Source organism: Phyllostomus discolor, chromosome 5 (assembly GCF_004126475.2).
Source record: "Phyllostomus discolor isolate MPI-MPIP mPhyDis1 chromosome 5, mPhyDis1.pri.v3, whole genome shotgun sequence".
NCBI classification, from domain to species: domain Eukaryota; kingdom Metazoa; phylum Chordata; class Mammalia; order Chiroptera; family Phyllostomidae; genus Phyllostomus; species Phyllostomus discolor.
Genome location: NC_040907.2, coordinates 12,306,452 through 12,325,885, shown reverse-complemented (window position 1 = coordinate 12,325,885; position 19,434 = coordinate 12,306,452).

Genomic DNA, 19,434 nt, shown 5'->3' with positions numbered 1-19,434 from the left:
TCAAGAGTCTGGTTTGGAAGGGTGTTTAATGAATTCACCCATGTTCATTCAAGGACTCATCTGTCAGGGGTGGGGTGGGGTGGGGTGGTCTGGGCACTGGGGAGACAGGACTTTCGGGACCTCGCTGCCTGGTCAGGGAGCATTCAATGATGGTGAAGGCCCAGAGCTCAGGAAGGGGGCCCCACAAAACACCCTAGTAGATGCCACCGGCCTTCAGTGAGGGTTAGAATGGATTGGCGATTGCCTTCCACTCCCAAAGGCGCCCTAACACCCTGGGTCAAGGTCTCCTCGTGCACGTATTTTGCCCCTCCGGGCGGGACTCCATTTCCCAGTGCCGAAGATGATGTTTACCAGGTGCTTGCTAGCAGCAAGTAACTGTTCTACACTCTGCGTTCACTTCATTCAATTTTCACAACCACCCTGTGAGAAGGTCACTATCCTTATTATCATCCCCATTTTACAGACAAGGGACACGGAGGCACAGAGCAGCCAAGCCACCTGCCCAAGGTCGCGCAGCTAGAAAGGGGAGCTGGGACTGACACCCAGGGATGCTGACCCCAACCGTCCTAGGTTTCAACCGCTTGCACGTAGGGAAGGGGTGTGGGACTAGCCAGCTCCCTAGCGCTCTGCGCAGCTCAGAGAGCGCAAGGTTCTGAGCCTAAACCGCCCATTCTCCCGTGGGGGAGGGGAGGCTGAAGATCCGGTTGGCCGTGAACCCTGGACCGGGCCAGCAGTTGCCATGGGGACGCCTGGGCGGAGGCGGCCGGCCGAGGCCGGTGGCCCCGCGGGGCAGTTCCGGGGAGCTCCCGCCAATGACAGGGAGTGGCCGCGAGCCCGCGGCACCTGGGGCCGCGTTTTCCTGGCAGACTGCGCCGCGCTAAATCTCCCCGCGCAGGCCGGGGAGACCGCAAGTCCCCTGCAGCGGCCGGAGCCGCCTCAGCCCTGAACTCAATCTCCCACGAAGCCGTCCTTATCTCCAGTTCATCTGTGTGAATTATTTACTGTGTCTGGCGGCCTCCCCAGCGGTCTCCCCGCCTGCCTCCGCCCTCCCTGCCCCCCGCGGCTTTTCACATCCTGGTTTGCAGCAGCCCCTGCATCCAAGCAGAAGGGTCCCCGGGGACCCTGGGCAGCAGCGTCCTGCAACCAGAGAGCGCGCTGCGGGAAGAGTCGGGGAGCACTTGCTAATTCTCCCAGCGATCTGACCCCTCAGGGACACTCTCTATTATCCCCCTTGGACATACGAAGAAATTGAGGCCTGCAGGGTTTGGCACACCCCGTCCTCCCTCGGGAGGGAAGGAGCCGGAAGTGGAAGCAGCTCACACTCTTCAGCGCTTCTAACCCCACGCCTTGTTGCCTCCTTAGCCTGGGGGCCTTTTGCGCGCGCTCCAAGAGGCTGCTTAGGCACCAGGCACAACTGTGACCTGCACAGACAAGGAGCCGGCCCTGTGTGCCTGGCCCTGCACTGCGCGCTGGGGACACGCGGATGAGTTACGCACAGCCCTTGCCCTCCAGTCGCTTCTGTCTGGGGGCGGGATGGAGGTTAGGGACCGGGAGCAGGCAAGGACCGAGCACTTTGTGACTAATTATGACCCAAGGTGGAGGGCTGGACACAAGTACTGAGTCCTGGGGTGGAGGGACCATTCTGTAAGCAGGTGGGGCTTCAGCCCGGCCTTGGATGGGGTAGAGGTGGGAGCGCCAGTCCTGCTGTAGGGAAGACCAGGAGCAGAGGCTGGCGATTTTGGGCTTTGCTTGAGAAAGGGCAGGTCCCCGGGGAGTGGCTGGCGTAAGGCGTTTACCCATGCTGCAACAGTTGGAGGGCGGGGGCTGCGGGTCAGACCCTGGAAGTTCTTGAAATAGAAGCTCAAGCTTCTATTTCAGTGTAGAGCGGTGCTTTTCAACTTTTGCCCTCCAGGGGACACCTGGAAGGTCCGGAGCGGTTTCTGGTTGTCACAATGTGCGGAGGGGATGGAGTTATTGACGTCTGGTGGGTAGAATTCAGAGAGGCTGCTAACGTCCAGTGGTGCCCAGGATGGGGCCCACAACACGCAACAGTCCAGCCCCGCGTGTCCAAGATTGAGAAGTCCTGGTTAGAGCGTGTTCAAGAGCCTTCACCACTAACCAAAGAGAGATTTCGGGCAAATCACTTTCATGCTTCAGTTCCCTCCGCCGTAAAACGAGCTGACTGCATTGACTAACCTTGGAGGAAATAGCTGTCATTTTTTTCTTGCTTACTGCATGCCGGTCACACCCTAACTGCTTTACATATAAGCTCTTACCCAATCCTTATAACCCCGTGAAGAGTAATACCACAACCGATAACCATGAAGTCTGTGGGGCCGTTTCTTAGGTGCCCGGCCCCGCACTAAGCTCTTTAAATATATTAGTTTACTTAGTTCTCACAACTCCCTGAGGGAGGACTATGATGGTCTCCATTTAACAAGTGGAGAAACAGAGTCACAAGGAGACGGGAGCTTCCCCCGGGGCACTGTCATGATTTTTGCTCCCTCTCCAACATCGAGAACAGTGTCTAAATGAATTCAGTGTGGGGCAAAAGTGGGTTTACCATGGTGAGTATGTGAAACACAGGGTTTATTCTTTTTTAACAAGATTTTATTTATTTATTTAACATTTTTAGAGAGGGGTAGGGAGGGAGAAAGGGAGGGAGAGAAACATCAATGTGTGGTTGCCCCTGATGCTCCCCCTACTGGGGACCCTGCCCGAAACCCAGGCTTGTGCCCTGGACTGGGAATTGAACCAGTGACCCTTTGATTCGCAGGCCGGCACTGAACCACTGAGCCACATCAGCCGGGCCAGAGTTTATTCTTGTGTTATTTATTAATGATTGTATTGTTTTCCAGACGAACAAGTATAAACCTACTTTTGCCCCTCCCTGCATTTGTTGAGGAGGAAATACACACCTTCAACCCCAGTGGGCTCACGAAACTCCTGCCATTGGGCAGAAACTGGGGCATGGGTATGTCCAGGTCTTGTCTGGAGACACAGTGGGACTGTCACCCCTTCGCTTTCTGGCCGAGGCCCCTCAGAGGTTTCCCTGAGCCACTGGAGCTTTGCTCTGTGCCTCCCACTGGCAGAAAGGGGCCTCATGTGGGGCATTTTTTAATCCTCATCCATGGATATTTTTCTCATTGCTTTTAGAGAGAGAGGAAGTGACAGAGAGAAACACTGATGTGTGAGAGAAGCATTGACTGGTTGCCTTCCATACACTCCAAGACCTGAGCTTAAACCCACAACCTAGGCATGCGCCCTGACTGGGAACTGAACCTGTAACCTTTTGGCTAATGGACAATGCTCCAACCAACAGAGCCACATTGGCCAGGGCTGGGGCGTTTGTGAGATGCCCAGAGGGCAACAGGGCTGTGGGTCTCCCTGGAATCCCAGCCGAGCCGGGAAGGACCGTCATCTTGGACTCGGAGCAAACCTAGAACTCAGCGAGCACACGAGCGTGTCCGCGACTGGACTTGCGAATGCAGAGAGAGTTCACACTTAATCCAACCCCAGTGCTGGTCTCGGGAGAGTGGGTACCTGCAGGGCGCGTGGGGAGAGTCAGGCACGTGTTAGATGATCACCGAGCTGCTGCTGAGTCTACAGGCTGCATGCTTCAGGCACGCGTCTCGGCCAGTGCCCTTGGCGGCTGGCCGCAGAGGGAGAGGCACTGCTGTCACCCCATGGACAGGTGAGGGCTGGAGGTCCAGAGGAGTGGCTGTTTGTCCCAGGGCACCCGCAGAGAGGCTTCAAGCTCGGCCTCTCTGATGCCCACGTTAACCTGAGCCCAAAGTGCACATTCCACGAGTGACCTGGGGCCTGGTACTTACTTCGCTTCTCTGACCCTCATCTGTGAAATGGAACCGTGAATCCAGGCCTCAGAAAACTGCTGGAAGCATTTAAAGGCAATAACGATGATGGAATACCCGGTGCCTAGTAGGTTCTTTCCTTGAGCTTCCTGGAGATTCATCAATTTCCAGCTTGGAGGGTAGTCCGGCTGGGCTGCAATGGAGCCAGATTCGAGCAAGGGGGTCAGGGGTGGGCAGAGACTTGCAGGGAGGCCTCTAAAGATGGCCCTGAACTGTCCTAGGAAGCCCAGCCCCACCGACCCGGCTCTGTGGTCCCTTAGACTGTAAAGTGGGCGACGCTGCTCCATCATCTACAAGTGTGCCTGGGGAAGTCACCGTCCTGGGCGTGAGTTGCGCGGCACGCTCCCTATTCCCTTCATACTGACTGGGTCGGTGGCAGTAACAGAGCAGGTGGGGTGTGGTGTACCCTGCAAGGCTCCTTGACTCTCTTTCCACTTCTCTCTAAACCTGCTGTGCCCTGGCCACGCTGCTCCTTCCTGTCATTCTTTCTAGGCCTCCGCACTTTTGCGCATGCGGTTCTCTCAGCCTCTCACCCCTTCCCACCTAGCCCAGTCCTCCTCCTCATCCAGGTGCCAGCTGACATGTGGCCTCCTCCAGAATGAGGGCCCTCACTCAGGCTCCTGCGGCCTGGCCCCACGCTCCCCCCTGTCCAAGCACTCCTCCCCCTGCGGGCCGCTGCTGGTCTGTCCTCCTCCGTCAGACTGTGCTTGTTCTCGGGCGGCACTGAGGCTCCTTGCCGGCCTCCATGTCCCCAGGGCGTCACACAAATGCCTGGCGCGCAGCAGCTCCTCAGGGAGTGCTGTGGAATTAATGCAATAATAATAACAATCTCTTGCATATGGAGGGCTCTTTTCCAGTTCCCAAAGCCTTTTTATGACAATTGCGTCATCAGACGCTAACAGAGAACTTTCCATTTGAGGTGGGCAGGGCTGGCGTTGGTGTTTCCATCTTACGAGGAAGAAAACGAGGCCGGGAGAGATTAGGTGTGTGGCCCAGGTGGCCATGGGCACAGGTGCTCTGTTCCCACTGGCTTGCCTGAGGCAAGCATGGGTATATTTGGTCCAGGGTGGGAGCCTCTGCAGAGTTCTGATTCCAGGCTTTCTGTCTTGGGGTGGGAGGCGCATGTGGAGAGTTGGGGGCTAGGAGTCGTCGCTTTCCAGTCCCAGCTCCACGTGGGGGTGACGGCATGGGTGCGGGCAGACCTAGTCTCTGGCAGGAGGACAGCCGCAGGCAGGGGCTTCCTTCTGCGAAGGGTCGTTCGCTTGCAGCTGTGCTGGTGATGGTACCGAACACTGAAATTTCGGGAAAAAGATATGCAAAGTAGGGGAATGACTCAGTAAACTGTAGTGCACCTGCTTAGAATATTGAGCAGCCATTCAAAACAAGGCTGCTGCCGTGGGCGCGCTGACGTGGGGAAGCGCACATGTCATGCGCTCGAGGCAAAAAAGGGCACGTGAACTGGACCCACGGGACAGCAGAGCAGCGCCTGGGGCTGTCGGAACCCGGTGCCGCCCGCTCGGCGCCTGTGGGCTCAGGCGAGCTGCCCTCCCTGCCTTAGTTTTCGCATTTGGAAAAACAGGCAGAAGCATGGGGAGGGTTAAATGAATCAATGAAGCACTTAGAACAATGCCCAGTGTATGTGTGTGAAGATTTAGTTGTTATTATTATCTCAGTATTGCATATATATATATATATATATATATATATATGAAAAAAAGACAGAAGAAGAGGTCAATGCTACTTTCTTTCTTTGGGATAAAGAATAATGGATGATTCTTTTTTTCTACTTCCCTGAGTTCTCTAAATATTTTACAATGGAGATGTATTATTTGTATTGTGAGGAGAGAATAAACTATGTCCCCAAGCCACAACAGTGGGGGACACACTCAGGAACACTGGCCTGTTGGACTCGAGGAGTGACTGTGGGGAGTTGGCTCCGTCAGTGACCCCTGGGCCACCCTGGGGACACACCGGTGCCAACAGTTTTTCCCTCCGCCCGTGTCAGCAGCTCCCAAGCCATCGCTTCCCAAGCAGGTCGGGCTGTCTCTTTCGCTCCTTGTCTTCTTGTTTACCCTTTTGTATGACACCCATCGAAACGTAGGGTGGAACTGTGCAAATACCCACCGCCATAGACGGTCAGCGCCTGATCACACCGAGAATTCCCCAGGCAGGACGCATCCGAGACGAGGCCGAATCATTCTGACCGCCCGCCATCACCACACTCTCCCTCCATCCAGGGAGACAAGGGCATTTACAGCGAAGGAGATGCCAACTGCTGTGTGAGCTGATAGGGATTCTGTCAGTCTGCGGGCCAGCCGGCGGCCTGCCAGAGGAAGCCAGCCGGCCGGCCAGCTGGTCAGCAAACGACTGTGCTGGACACACTGTAGGTGCTCAATTGAAATTTTGCTAGGTCCCGCCTACACACACGACTCTATCCCGGGGACGGTCCTGTGTCCTGGTGAGAAGAGGGGGTGCTAAAGGATGGCTTTCTCCTTTAGGCAGTAAAGGCCCATAGATGCTGAGAATGCGTGGTCTGGACTTTTGGGGTCGTGGTGCCTGATGGGGGCGGGGGGTGGCGAGGTCTGTGATAGACTTTGCTTTTCTGCTAATCCTTCCTGGAATATGGGTTTCCATGGCCATGATAACCACCATTGTGACGTCTCACCACCTCTCACCTCCCTAGCCTCCTGTTTTCCCATCCATCCATCCACCCATCCACCCATCCATCAGATCCGGGGGTCAGGCTGCCTGGTTGGAAGTCATTTCCCGACCTGGGAGGCAGACAGCTGACCAGACGCTGAAGTGGCGGCCAAGTTCAGGGTTCTGTGGGTGCAGAGAGCAGGGATCTGACACCCCAACTGGGGCCTCAGAGGAGGCTGCACGTCGGGAGCCACGATCGCCCTGACTATCATGACTGGGATTCCTTGGACCGGTGGTGGGGCCTCAGCCAAGCAGAGCCCTCGGCAAAGCTGGCCCATGGACTGCGGCCTGGTCCCGGGCATGCCTCCTCGTGCCCAGCACCCTGGCCCATATCTCTCTCTCTACCACTGGCTCAGTTCCCCACTCGCCCCTGACTCCTCCACCCCTGCCCGCTACCTGTCAGATGTACCTGTCCCCAGAGCCCTGCTTCTTGCTAGATGACGACTAACTGGACTGACAATCCAGCTGTGTGTTAACATGTTCCTATGACGCCCCCCCCCCGTAACATTTGTCATCATCATTGCGTGTCTAGTAGGTGCATTTACTGTGCGCTGTGAAACCACCTACTGTGAACACTGTGTGTTACTCAGCACCAGCTGTGTGCAGTCCTATATTTCGAACACTGAATATGTGCCTCGACTGCATTGTCCAGCATCTCATGGGTACTTCTACTGTGAATGTCAGCTGGGTCTAGATTTCAGCTTTCTTTGAAAGGCATCTCACTGGAGTGGGGATGCTAAGGTCCCAGTCAGACCGGCCTGGTTCACATCCCACCATGCCTCTTGCTAGCTCTTATGTAAGTCGTTTGACATCTCTGAGCCTCAGTTTCCTTATCTGTAAATGGAGACAATAACACCTACCTGGACGATGTGCAAAGGGTCGTAGCAAACTGCCAGGTACCATGTTAGTGCAAGAGTCATTCCAGGAGCTTCAAGTGCTCCATGGGTGGTCCCCCTGCAGACGCAGAGGCCCAGGTGGCTGGAGACGCAGGGAGCATTCGGAGTGGGCTGGGGTCCCTGGGGTGGCAGCTCTGGGCAGGCTGCGGTGTGGTGTCCAGGGTTGTGTCAACAGGATGGCTGAGACTGGCTAGCATTTGATAGCCCTTCCCTGGGTCCAATTATATGTGGCTTTGCAGGAAGTCTTATAAGCTGAAGATGAAAATTTCACCCACGCTGACGTGCCCCGGGGTCTCAGTCACTGCCGCTGGGCGCCCTGCCTGACTCCCTCTCCTGTGGATTCATCTCACCCACCCCTGGATCTCCGTGTTCCTTGCCTGAAGTAGGGTTTTGGACTCTGACTAAGTCCTCCAACCCCCCTCCTTGGTGTTGAGTCAACACTTGCCCCCCTCCTAGATGCTAATCCTTATTCACTTCAACACAGGTTTACTAAGTCCTACCACGTGCGGAGCCCTGCATGTGATACCGGGAGGCATGAGTGACTGGTACTGAGCTTCGATGTATCTGATGCGTGGATCGAGGCACCTCCCCCTTCCCAAGGGTCCGTTCACAAGACTCAATGGGCTTAGGGTCAGGAATGTGGGTTGGGAATGGCACTTGACAGTAAAAAGCATAAACTTACCATCGGACACACCCACTTTGATGCTTCTGGGTCTGAATACTGTGTCAGAATGTCACAACTCTTGTAGACCATTGGCAATGGGGGGATCGGAAGAATTGTTGCAGCTGGGAGATACAGGTTTGAGATTACGGTCTTGAAGACAATGGGTGACATGGTGGGGGTGGGTGTTACTGCCTGGGCTGGGGGCAAGGAGCTGGGGGATAGACAGAGAGAAGAGGACAGAGGAGGGGCTGGAGCGGGGAACCCTGGGAGCAGTCCGTTGAAGGACCGGGAGGCCAGAGGAGGCGTGGTCGGAGCAAAGGGAGCAGAACCAGACGGGCTGAGAGCTGGAAGGGAGGGTGGTGGTTCACAGTGCTGAGGAGACCCAGGGCCTGGTGGTCATCTGGGCGTTGGTGACCTTGGGTATGGCCACCCTTGTGATCTTGAGGCAAGAACCAGAACAGAGGGAGTTGGGGGTTAGAAGAGGTGGATGGGGAGCGGGGAAGCCTTGGCCATTCTTAGAGGAGGTGGGCAGTGAGAGGGAGGCGTGCTCTTGGGATGGGGGACGACTTCAGTTAGGATGCAGTTTGAAAGAGAAGAGGAGGGTGTCCTTGGTGCTGTGCACTCCAGGTGTCCTTGGTCCCTGGAGTTTGCTGGCGTGTCATCAGTTCGTGTGTGCGGTGTGTTCTTATTCACCAAGTCCTTCCACCCCTCAGTAACTGCTGAGCACCTGCTGCGTGCCGGCTCCGTTCTTTGTGCTGGGAAACCGGCTGCGAAAAGGTGGACAGGATCCTTGCCGTCAAGGACCTTCCCGGCCAGTGTGGTGGGGAAGTCAAGGAGCACGCTATACCTAAGCTAACTTCGGAGGGCTAAAGTAGAGTTTATATCCATCAGGCTTCAATCAGAGAAGCAGCATCACTAGGAATGGTACAGAATAAGGCTTTATTACGGGGCTTAGACCACAGTCAATCGTGGGAACCCTGGGGCAGTCTGTGTAGGCTGCTGCCTCTGCATCTGGGGTTAGGCCTGAGCTGCTGTAAGTCGGCCAGGGGGTCAGGAACGAAAGGTGGAGGTGGGCGAGAGCTAGGGTGCTGGAACCCACATCTGTCTCTCCCCACCTCCAACTTCAATGGCCCGAGTGACCTGCTGGATCAGCTGGCGCCCTTCACCATAGACCTGTGCACACACTTGGTCCAGGACTCGGAGAAGTCGAAGGGCAGGGCAGGTGGAGCTGGAGGAGCTGCAGGTCCAGGTGCCGTCTCTCGCCAACAAGGGGGGCAGCAGGCAGGAGGCAAGGGCGCACCCTGGCCCGACCTGCAGAGCATGACACACACACATGGCTGCCGCCGCCCCACTCTCACCCTCCAGATCTCACGCAAGATGTCTCTTGCTCCCCACGCCACCCCGGCACGATCTGGGGGAGGGAATTTTGGGAGGGGTCATTTCAACACAGTGAACGGCATCATGTTACGTGCACTGTGAGAAGATGAAGTGGGATAATATGGTAGAGGGACGGGGGTGGGGTGCTGTTTAGCTCAGGGGGGTGGGGAAAGCTCCTCTGGGGAAGTGGCATTTGTGGCAATACCTGGGGAAGAGCTTGGCGAGTTCCAGGGACAGGGACAGGGCAGGTGGCTGAGGCCTGGAGATGGGGGGAGGGGCCACAAAGAGTCTGACGGGGCACAGGAGCCAGAGCAGGTAGAGAGCTTCCCAGGCCACAGCTGGATTTGATTCTGGTCTCAGCAGGGCAGGGCCGGGGCACGGCTGGGGCACGGTTTCAGCTTGTGCTGCTGGCTGGAGGAGAGACTATGGGGGGCGGGGCAGTGGTCTGAAGCGGAGGTGATGGCAGCCAGAAGGGGGTGTTGGCTGTGCGAAGAGACAGGTGTTTGCATGCCGGGTCTATTCTGTGGATACAAATAGGATCGAGGTGGGTTTGTGATGATTGACAGAGAGGGATTGAGGTCCTCAAGAATAATAGTTATGCCCTGACTGGCGTAGCTCAGTGGATTGAGCACGGGCTGTGAACCAAAGTGTTGCAGGTTCAATTCCCAGTTAGGTCACATGCCTGGGTTGCGGGCCGTGACCCCTGGAGACCACACATTGGTGTTTCTCTCTCTCTCTTTCTCCCTCCCTTCCCTCTCTAAAAAGTGAATGAATAAAATCTTAAAAAAAAAAAGAATAATAGTTATTATCCTGAACTCCTTCGGTCCTTGCTTCTGGAAAGGGTATACTTTACCTAGTGGCTTCCTTGCTAGTGGCCTCTGTCCTCAATGGCACAACAACCCTTCCCCTGGATCCTCTCCCGTTTCCTTCCACCCAGAGTACAAGGCTGGCCTCCCCCATTCCCCTGCTCCCCAGCACCCTGTGCCTTTAAGATGGGGGAGAGAAGGGCCAGATGAAATCTATTTCCTTAAAGTCCTGCCCTAATGAGAGGTGAAGAAAGACTGCAATCAAAGCAAGAACCAGCCTGGGGGAAAGAAGGAAAAGATTTTTATCCTCCCAATGCTGCGAGTTCCCCTCTGGCTCTGAGAAACCTCAGAAGATTTCTCTCTGAACATATGAGTAATACCAGGAAAAAATGCTGTCCTCCGAGCAGAGGGAGGAGATGGAATGATTCGGGGTTTGATTAGAGTTTATTTGCAACCTGCAGCCTCCCTGGGGCCAGCCTCCCACGCTCGTGTGCGCGTGGCCCCTGCAGGGCTGGGCACGGTGAGGCGGTGAGGCGGTGAGGCGAGAGGAGGAAGGGTGGAGGAGGGAGGGGAGGCGAGGGGAGGCCGAGGGACCTGCAGGCTCCAGAGAGCTTCTCAGTGTCCTGCTGATGGCAGGGACAGGGAGAAGAGATGTGCTCTCCTCTCACTGTCCCCAGCGAGAGGGGACAGCGGGGTTGCCGGTCCAGCACGGCTGCTGTGAGAAAGAGTGGGTGGATTTGCAGGGGTTGGGGGACAGGGGAGGGCCTGACTGCTGGCTTGCTGTGTGATCTTGGGCCTCAGTTTTCTCATCCGGTCTCAACAAACTTTTGAAGACTTTAGTGGCTATGATTTTAGACAATTTCCACATGCCTGTCTGGGAGCCAGTTTGGTTGTCATGGAATTGGGTTGTGGGAGGTTCCCCGTGTGTCCCAGTGCGAGAGTGGTAGGGGGCAGAGGGGAGGGACCAGGACCACATTGGAGTGTTAAGACTTTGGGGCAAAGGCTTTCCTTTTTGGGGGGCTGTTTCTATAGGCCTGGGGTAAATCACACCAAGTGACTCTTTTTTTCCATCACTTCATTCATTCATTCACTCTTCCATTCATTCACAATTCATCACAGGCTGCACACCTGATGTTGTGATGGGTCTAACGAACAAGACCTAGTCCCTGACCTCACAAGGCTCCCATGTGGTGGGGGAAGGGCGAGCACAGGGCATAGGGGGCACTGAGGAAAGGGCCCTGCCCTGGACTTTGGAGGCCCGAGAAGTCTTCCTAGGGAAGCTGACATCTGCGCTGGGACCCAGAAGCTGAAGAGGGGGAAGCCAGGAGAGGAGACAGGAAGAGGAGCACCAGGAAGAAGGAGGAGTCTATGTGGAGGCGTGAACAAGCAGGGTGTGCGGGGAGGGCGCAGCACACCAGTGTGGTGGGATGGAAGCCCTGGTGGGGAGGGTGGGGCAGGGATGGGCTCCGATCCCCTCCTGGGGCCACGGGGGCTGCAGAAGGCTCAGAGCGGCATCTCTCCAGGACAGCGTCTGGCCAAGAGCATCTCGGGACTGTGGGTGTCTCTCTGAGGCTCAGGGCTCTTAAGGCCCTGACCCCGGTGCTCTCCTCTCTCACCCCGGAGGTGGGTGCTTATGGCTGGAACACGTGTGCGGGACCTACAGGTCTTCAGCATGGGTCCAGGGCTTCGGTGGGTAAGAGCTCTGGGGAGGTGGACTTTGGCTCCATCATGGAGTCTCATGCCGGGCCTGGCTGCCCTAGTGAGAGAGAACTTCCATTCATGGGGTAGTTGAGTGGCCACCTGTCCAACCCTGGAAGGAAGAGTGATTGGGATGGACGGACTGTTGTTACCTTGGAGTGAAGAGGCGTGAGTGTTGGAATGAGCACAGGCACACCCGGTCTCCCAGTACTGGCTCTGTCATGCACTGGCTGTGCGTCCTTGGGTAAGTCAGTTAGCCTCTCTGAGCCTCAGCTGTCTCATTTATAAAAGGGTATTATCAGCATCCACTCCCCAGAGCGGTTATGAGGGATGAACAAGGTGAAGACAATGGTGGTGGTGCTGGTGACACGGATGGGGATAGTGGTGATGGCAATGGCCACCATGATAAGGGGGTGGGGATGGCGATGGTGCTGATGTGACGGTAATGACATTAGCAGCTAATACGCACCGAGTCGTAAGCCTCGTGCCGCCGAGGTCCCCCCTTCGGACTGAGGCGCTCATCTGCCAGCCAGGCGTGTTGCCTGCCCAGAGCTCACTGCCAAGTGCTCCCTCGGATTTGGAATTGTCCAGGTCACGCCCCTTCTGGGGCGCGGCCCCCTGCTCTCAGTGCGGGAGAACCTGAAGGGTGGTCCTGCCTCGGGGCGCCAGACCCCGGCAGCTTCTGGGCAGGTCAGCTTCTCCTTCCGCCCACTCCTGCTGCCTGCACCCCTCCCCGGTGCTTTCCCAGGAGCCCCCGCTGAACCCCTTGCGTCCAAGTCTTCATCTTTGAGACTGTTTAGTGGAAGCCTGCCCGAGGACAGCCCTGTGCCCGTGCTATCTCATGCGACCTTCCCACAGCCCTTTGAGGGAGACACAGTGATGGAACCAGTTGGACACACAAGGGAACGGAGATAAAGAGATTAGCTCCCGCCCTGGCTGGCATAGCTCAGTGGATTGAGCTCGGGCTGTGAACCAGGCATCGCAGGTTCGATTCCCAGTCAGCGCACATGCCTGGGTTGCAGGCCATGGCTCCCAGCAACTGCATATTGATGTTTCTCTCTCTCTCTCTCTCTTTCTCTCTCCCTTCCCTCTCTAAAAATAAATAAATAAAATCTTAAAAAAAGAGAGAGAGAGAGATTAACTTCCTGCTTGCAGCCACACAGGGCGGTAAATGGAAGAACCTGGACTTGAACACATGCTACCTGATTCCACAACGCAGCCTGTAGCCACCGTCTGCAGCCTGGCCCACCCCCCGCCATCAGCAAAGGGCAGTGAGTAGCTAACACCCTCCCCTGGCCCGAGAGTTGCGCTCAGGATGCCTCTGGACCGCTGCCATTTTCTCGGAGACCCCCGCATCCCCTCCTGCCTCCCCATCTGGCTCTAGTAGCGGCGGCAGCAGTGTTCGTGAGCCTCCCCTGCGCGCCAGCCCCGAGCAGAGGAAAACAACACCTCCCTCGGCCGCCCCCTCTCCAGCTGCCGGAGTCACACCATTGTCACCGCCGCCACCTGCCACCACCACCGGGGTGGGTGTCTGTGCCTGTGCGCCGCCTCCCGTGCAGTCGGTGCTGCTGGAGGGTCCGCTGGCAGGAGAGATGTGAAATCGGCCTTACCCTGAGACCCTAGACCCTGGAGGACCGAGGCTCTGGACGGGCCAGGACCCATGAGGAGCAGTCTGAGCAGGGTTCTGGTTGTGAAGGGGACCTGCCTCTCGTCCCAGTAACCGTCCCCCCCCCCCCCCCCCCGCCGCCAACGGGACTCAGGAGGGGTTCCTGCCCTCCTCTGGGTCTTGGTTCCCCAGCAGAGATGGGCAGTGGGCCTCTAAGGGCCCTTCTGAGCTAGCGTGACAAAGCTGGAATCACGTGGGTGGCCCACACCCTCTGAACACCCAGAAGGCCGTCTCCTTATCAGTGGGGAGGAGCTTCACAATCTGTCAACAGCGCCACAGACGCGGTCCCACGTGAACGCCTCAGCACAGCTGTGGGGCTGGGTGATCGATCACCTTCCCGAGTCAGACGGTGCATGGAGACGCGGAGGCCGGAAGCAACTTTGCCTCAGGCCATTTGATCCTTGAAAACTCTTGAAATCTCTTCATTCTTGGACTAACTACAAATAAAACTGTTGCTAAAGATCAGAGCCCAGAGCTTAGAAATCACGGGGGTCGCTCTGTTTGACAGATGGCGCCCTGAGGCCCGAGAGCCCCCACCCCCGGGGGCACAAGGACCGGTGGCCGCACCAGGGTCGGGGCAAGTCTGGGGCTCATTCCTTTACTCATTTGGGGGTATTTTTTTCAAATCTCATGCCGTGAATTATTTCCCACTGAAGACTCAAACCTAAACCCTAAAGGGGAGGCCAACGCCATGTAAACTGGCGGACATTGGGTCCCTGCTTCTGATTGGCTGTTCGGGGACATGACTGGTTGGTCCTGTTTCACCTAGGGACACACAGCTGCTTCGTGTACTTATTTCCCTGTCCTGGTGGGTCAGGTGACCCAGGGAGGAGGCGAGGCTGAGCAGCAGGGACAAAGACACGTGTGTGTTCCGGCAAATTGGGGGCATTAACTCTGAGGCTGTTCTGAGGAGAAAAGGATGTTCTGAATCAGGAGTTACACATCTGAGCTCACTGCTTCTTAAAGAACCCCTTGTTTACTTAAGTGTTCTGTTTACAGACTTATTTATACCTGGTTCTGTTTCAGAGTCTGAAGTGGCTAGTTATTTAATTAGATTATGAGTCCCTTGAGGGCTGGAATTACTTGCATTATCTCTCCTCTTCTGCCAGGCTCCCCAGCTCCTGCGCGTCCCCTGCCCCTCAGCTGTTCCCCTGGCTGGATCCTGTGCTTCTCCCTGCTGCAACCATCTATTTCTGTGCCTTTGTTTTCCACTGGAGTCTGAGTTCAGTGAGGACAGGGATGGTATATTACACATCTCAGCATCTCATCCAACCACCTATCCATCCACCCATCAACCAAACATCCATCCAGCCATCCACGATCCACCCATGATCCATCCATCCATCCTCCCTGTATTCACACAACAATCCATCCTGTTTTTCAAAATCAAAGAAGGTAAACAAATGAAGCCAAACAAGATGAACTACAAGTGGTTACCCTTTACCCAGTACTCATTTTGTTCCAAGTCTGGTGCTAAAGTGTAGCACATACATTCACTAATCGAGTAAATAAAACTAAAATCTACGACAGACCCCAGGAGGCAGGGTTATTACCACCGTATTTCAGATGAGGAGACTGACGTGTGGAGAGTTCCGGAAACTTGCTCGAAGTCACATGGTTGGTAGATGGCAGAAGCGGGCTGTGGCACTGGGCATCTGACTCTGGAGCCCACACCGTCTCGCTCCGCCGAGGTGGGAAGCGCTTCCAGGGGAGTGAGTTAAGCTGACTCGTAGGATGTACACCCTCCCCACAACACCCCACTCTCTCCCACCCCCAGTCCGCAGCTTCTCCAGGCTCTGACTGTCTCTCCACCCTGTCTCCCATTCTCTCCTAATAAGGACCATGGTTGCCACTCTGAACCTCTGGGGAGGGAGGGAGAAAAGGCTTCAGAGAGGGGGCGTTCCCTCCAGGCAGGTGTAAGGTCGGGAGGAAGCCCACCTTCTGCACGGGAAGCCCACAGCCCTCCCCTCCCAGCCCCTCCTCTGGGGGGTATTGGGGGGCTGCGGGAGGCATGCTGCTCTGCTGTGAGCGGGCTGTGGTGAGTCAGGGTGGCCAGGAGGACCCGGAGGGCCACTCGGTGCGAAAGCATCAGGCCCCAGAAGCCCTTGGGGCTTTGGGGAAAGGCAGCTTTACTTCCAAGTTCACCAGAAGCCAAACGGAATTCACAGAGAAGGTTCCTGAGCCTGTGGGGCTTCTCCACCTGCGGCCCTCCGGGCACCTACAATCTCCCAGAACTAAACCCACTTCCTACCTGCTCCACCTCCTTCCGCCTGCTTTTCCCTTGTCCTGCTCTGCCCCTGGAGAGGACACCGCCGTCCATCCTTTTGCCTGTCTAGTCTGTGTTTCTTCAGGTAATAGCACTTCTCTTCTCGGAATAATTGTTCCCCTTCCAGTCCAGGTCTAATGGTACCAGCCCATTGGCAGCTGGAGGGGGTGACACCCAGATTAGGCCAATCACTGTTCTCCAGGCCTCGGGCCACGGTGTCAGGAGCAGAGACGGACACCTGACCAAGCCCGACCCATCAGAGGTCTTCCTTGGGATATTTCTAACCGGAACTGATAGGAAAAATATCTTTTCCTCATGGTGATAAGTCTTTAAAGATGTGAGTCCTGAGCTCTTTGCTGTGGGAAGAGGGCATCCCGGAGGGGCCTGGGGCCCAGGTTCCAGTTGCCCCCAAAGTCGGTTTCAGCCCTTGACTTCCGTCAGTTTGTTTTCGGGGCAGGAGGGTTATCCATCCACTCTTTTCCTGTATGGTTTGATTGTGTCTCCGTCACTTGCAATCAAAGAATCCTGGGGAGCCCGTTGCTCAGTTCAGGAACTCGCGTATCGTCCTCAGTGCAGCCCTCCCCTTCACCTCCTCATCCAATCAGAAGCCAACTCCTTAAACTCTGCCCTCTGATGAGCTCTCAGCTCCGCTCATTTCTCGCCAACCCCACAGCCTACCAGATTTGGGGGGACTCTCTCTCTGGATCCAGGCTTACCCATGCCAATCTCTTACTTGAGCCAGAGAACTCTTTGTAGCACAACTCTGGGCTGGTTGCCATGGCTAGAAACCCTTCAGTGGCTTCTCCTTTACTCTGAAGATACAGTCCTAGCCTTCAGTTTTCATTGTTAAAGTTCACACTGATTTTAGATTCATAGAAGTGCTGCAAAGATTTACCCTTCACCTCACTTCCCCTAATGGCAACCTCTCGCATAACCCTGGTAGGTTTGTTAAAGCCAAGAAATTAGCACTAGTTCAACACTATTAATGAAATTAGAGTTCGTCAGTTTTCCCTTTTCTTTTCCAGGCTCTGACCCAGGATGCCAGCTTGCACTTGGAACCGAGGGGGCCCGCCTTCTTGGGACTTCGGAAGTGCTAGCTTTTCAACAGGGCGTTGAGTGTCTCTTGGGATCTGGCCTCTGTGCACCTCCCAGCGCGTCTCCAGCCCCTTGCCACACCCCTTTCTGCTCCTGCCGCTCTGGATGGCCTGTGGCTCCCTGGAGCAGTCGGGCCTTTTCTTCTCCCAGTCTCGGGGGCCCCTCTCCCCTGGCTGGGCCCAACTAACTTCTGTTCATCCTTGAAGACTCTGTTTGGTTAGTTCTCCTTGGAAGTCAGCTCTTCCTGACCACACCGAGCTGAGCCCTGGGCCTCTCAAGCGCCCGTGCTGTCTCCAACCCGGCACTCTTCATCTTGGACTTTGGTCCTCTGTCTCCTGTCCTTCCCGCGGGCTGGGGCTCCATGGGCCCCGCACGCGGCGGCTTGATTCATCTCTGTGGGAATTCAGTGAAGGCTTGCAAAACGGACAAAGCCAGGAAAACGTCAGTACCTGCAGAAACATCAGCAGGCGCTTGGAGGGAGAAGTCAGCCGGCCAAGGGGAAGCTCCTTGACTGACATCTTGGAGGACGGAGTAATACACTAACATTTCTTAGCATACATCATGTGCCAGGCATTCTTCTAAGCACTTTACACATGCTGATTGAATTCTCACAAGAACTCCTTGAGGGAGGCACTGTTATTCTCCCCATTTTACCGATAAAGGCATAGAAGTGACGCAGCTTACCAGACGTGCAATTGTTAGAGCTGGGGTAGGTATGTCCCGGACGGCGTCTGCTTTGCCAGACTTGTGTGCGAGTGTGCAGGTGTGCGGGTGTGCGGCCTATGGAAGGGGTAGGAAGTGTTCTAGGCCAGGGCAACTGGTAAACCTAAGACATTTTTGAAGGCGAGCATGGGCAACCCAGTTTCTTAAAGGGTTTCTGGGGAGGAGGTGTGGTTGGTTCCCCTGGAGAGAGACAGGTGGGGGCCAGCTGCCTGGAGACGTGAACTTGGGGAGCTGCATGCCGGCTTCAGAGCCCACTGATGTGCTCTCTGGAGTGTGAGTTGGCCAGAGGCTAATTAAAAAGCTCTGAGAGCTGGGAGCAACCCAAGCAACCCAAGAAGAGAGTGTTCCTGGGCCAGAGTGGGCACGGAGGCAGGAAGAGCCCGCTGGAGTGTTGCACCAGATTCCCATCGGAGGGGCAATGTGGTTCGGCTGGGCACCTGCAAACTACCCCGAGTGTGGCACTTACAGCCCCAGGCTTCCTCCTGGTTGCATAGCTTTGTACCCTGGTGGAGGTGCAACTCCTCACATCAGTGGTAACTGCTCTTTGTGCAGTGTTGACGAGAAGGCCTTTCGTATGCTATTGTTTCTGATTCATTCTCCCAGTGCCCAAACCAGGCAGGCAGGCGTTGTTTCATGTCCTGTTCACCGTTCAGAAGTGGGGACTTAGGATAATGACTTGCCTGAGGTCACACGGCTAGAAGAGGACACAATACACACTGAATGACTGAATGGATGAATGAATGAATGGATGAATGAATGAATGAATGGATGAGTGAAAGAATGAGTGCTGAAACCGGGACTGTTCGGCAGCTGGTTCCTACTCCTTTTCTCCAACCTCTGAGAAGGGGCAGTTTTTGCCTAAAGCTGGAGTGCGTGGCACATCATGGGGACTCGATAAATAGCGGTTGAGAGAATGGATGCAAGTGGTACCCAGAAGACGTAGCAGAGAAAGGCCCTCGTGAGGAAGCCCAGCAAGTGAATGCTCAGCTTGTGTCTGGGATGCTGCACAAAATACACTGTTCAACCAGGCCTCACAACTCAGTTGACAAGATTATCACTCTCTCCCTTTCACAGGGGAGAGGAGGAGACTCGAGGAATTAGGCAGCTTGTCGGGGGGTCCCGCAGCCAGGGAGCTGTACGGATAGGACTAGAGCCAGGCCCGACACGGAGCATGTGCACCCGCCGTAAACCAGACACACACAAGAACACACACACACCACACCCACAGACACGCTCAGGTGCACACAGATGTACACTCACACAGGCACACACACAGACCCACACGTACAGACTCACAGGGACAGAGACGCACACAGACACACCCATGAGTCGTAGAGTTTGGGGCAGGTTCTCTGATGCCTCGGCTGGTGTCTCCACACGAGGAAACGCCAGGGAGCCTTCCTGCGGGGTGTTCCCTGGCTGGTTCCAGTCCAACCCCTCCAAAGAGTACGGAGAACCGAGCTTTCTAGAGAGAAACAACTCCTTTCCCCCTCTCCCTTCTAGCTTTCCTGAGAGGACGGTGGCAATCCGCCTGGGAAAGTGCAGGAGGAAGGCAAGAGTGATGAAATCATGGAGAACGGGGAGGCTGTTCCCACTGGAATCAGTTGCTTTGCAGTTTTGACTTCTTTCTAAGGCAGACCCGTGGTGCATGCTCTAGCTGCCTGGGGTTGC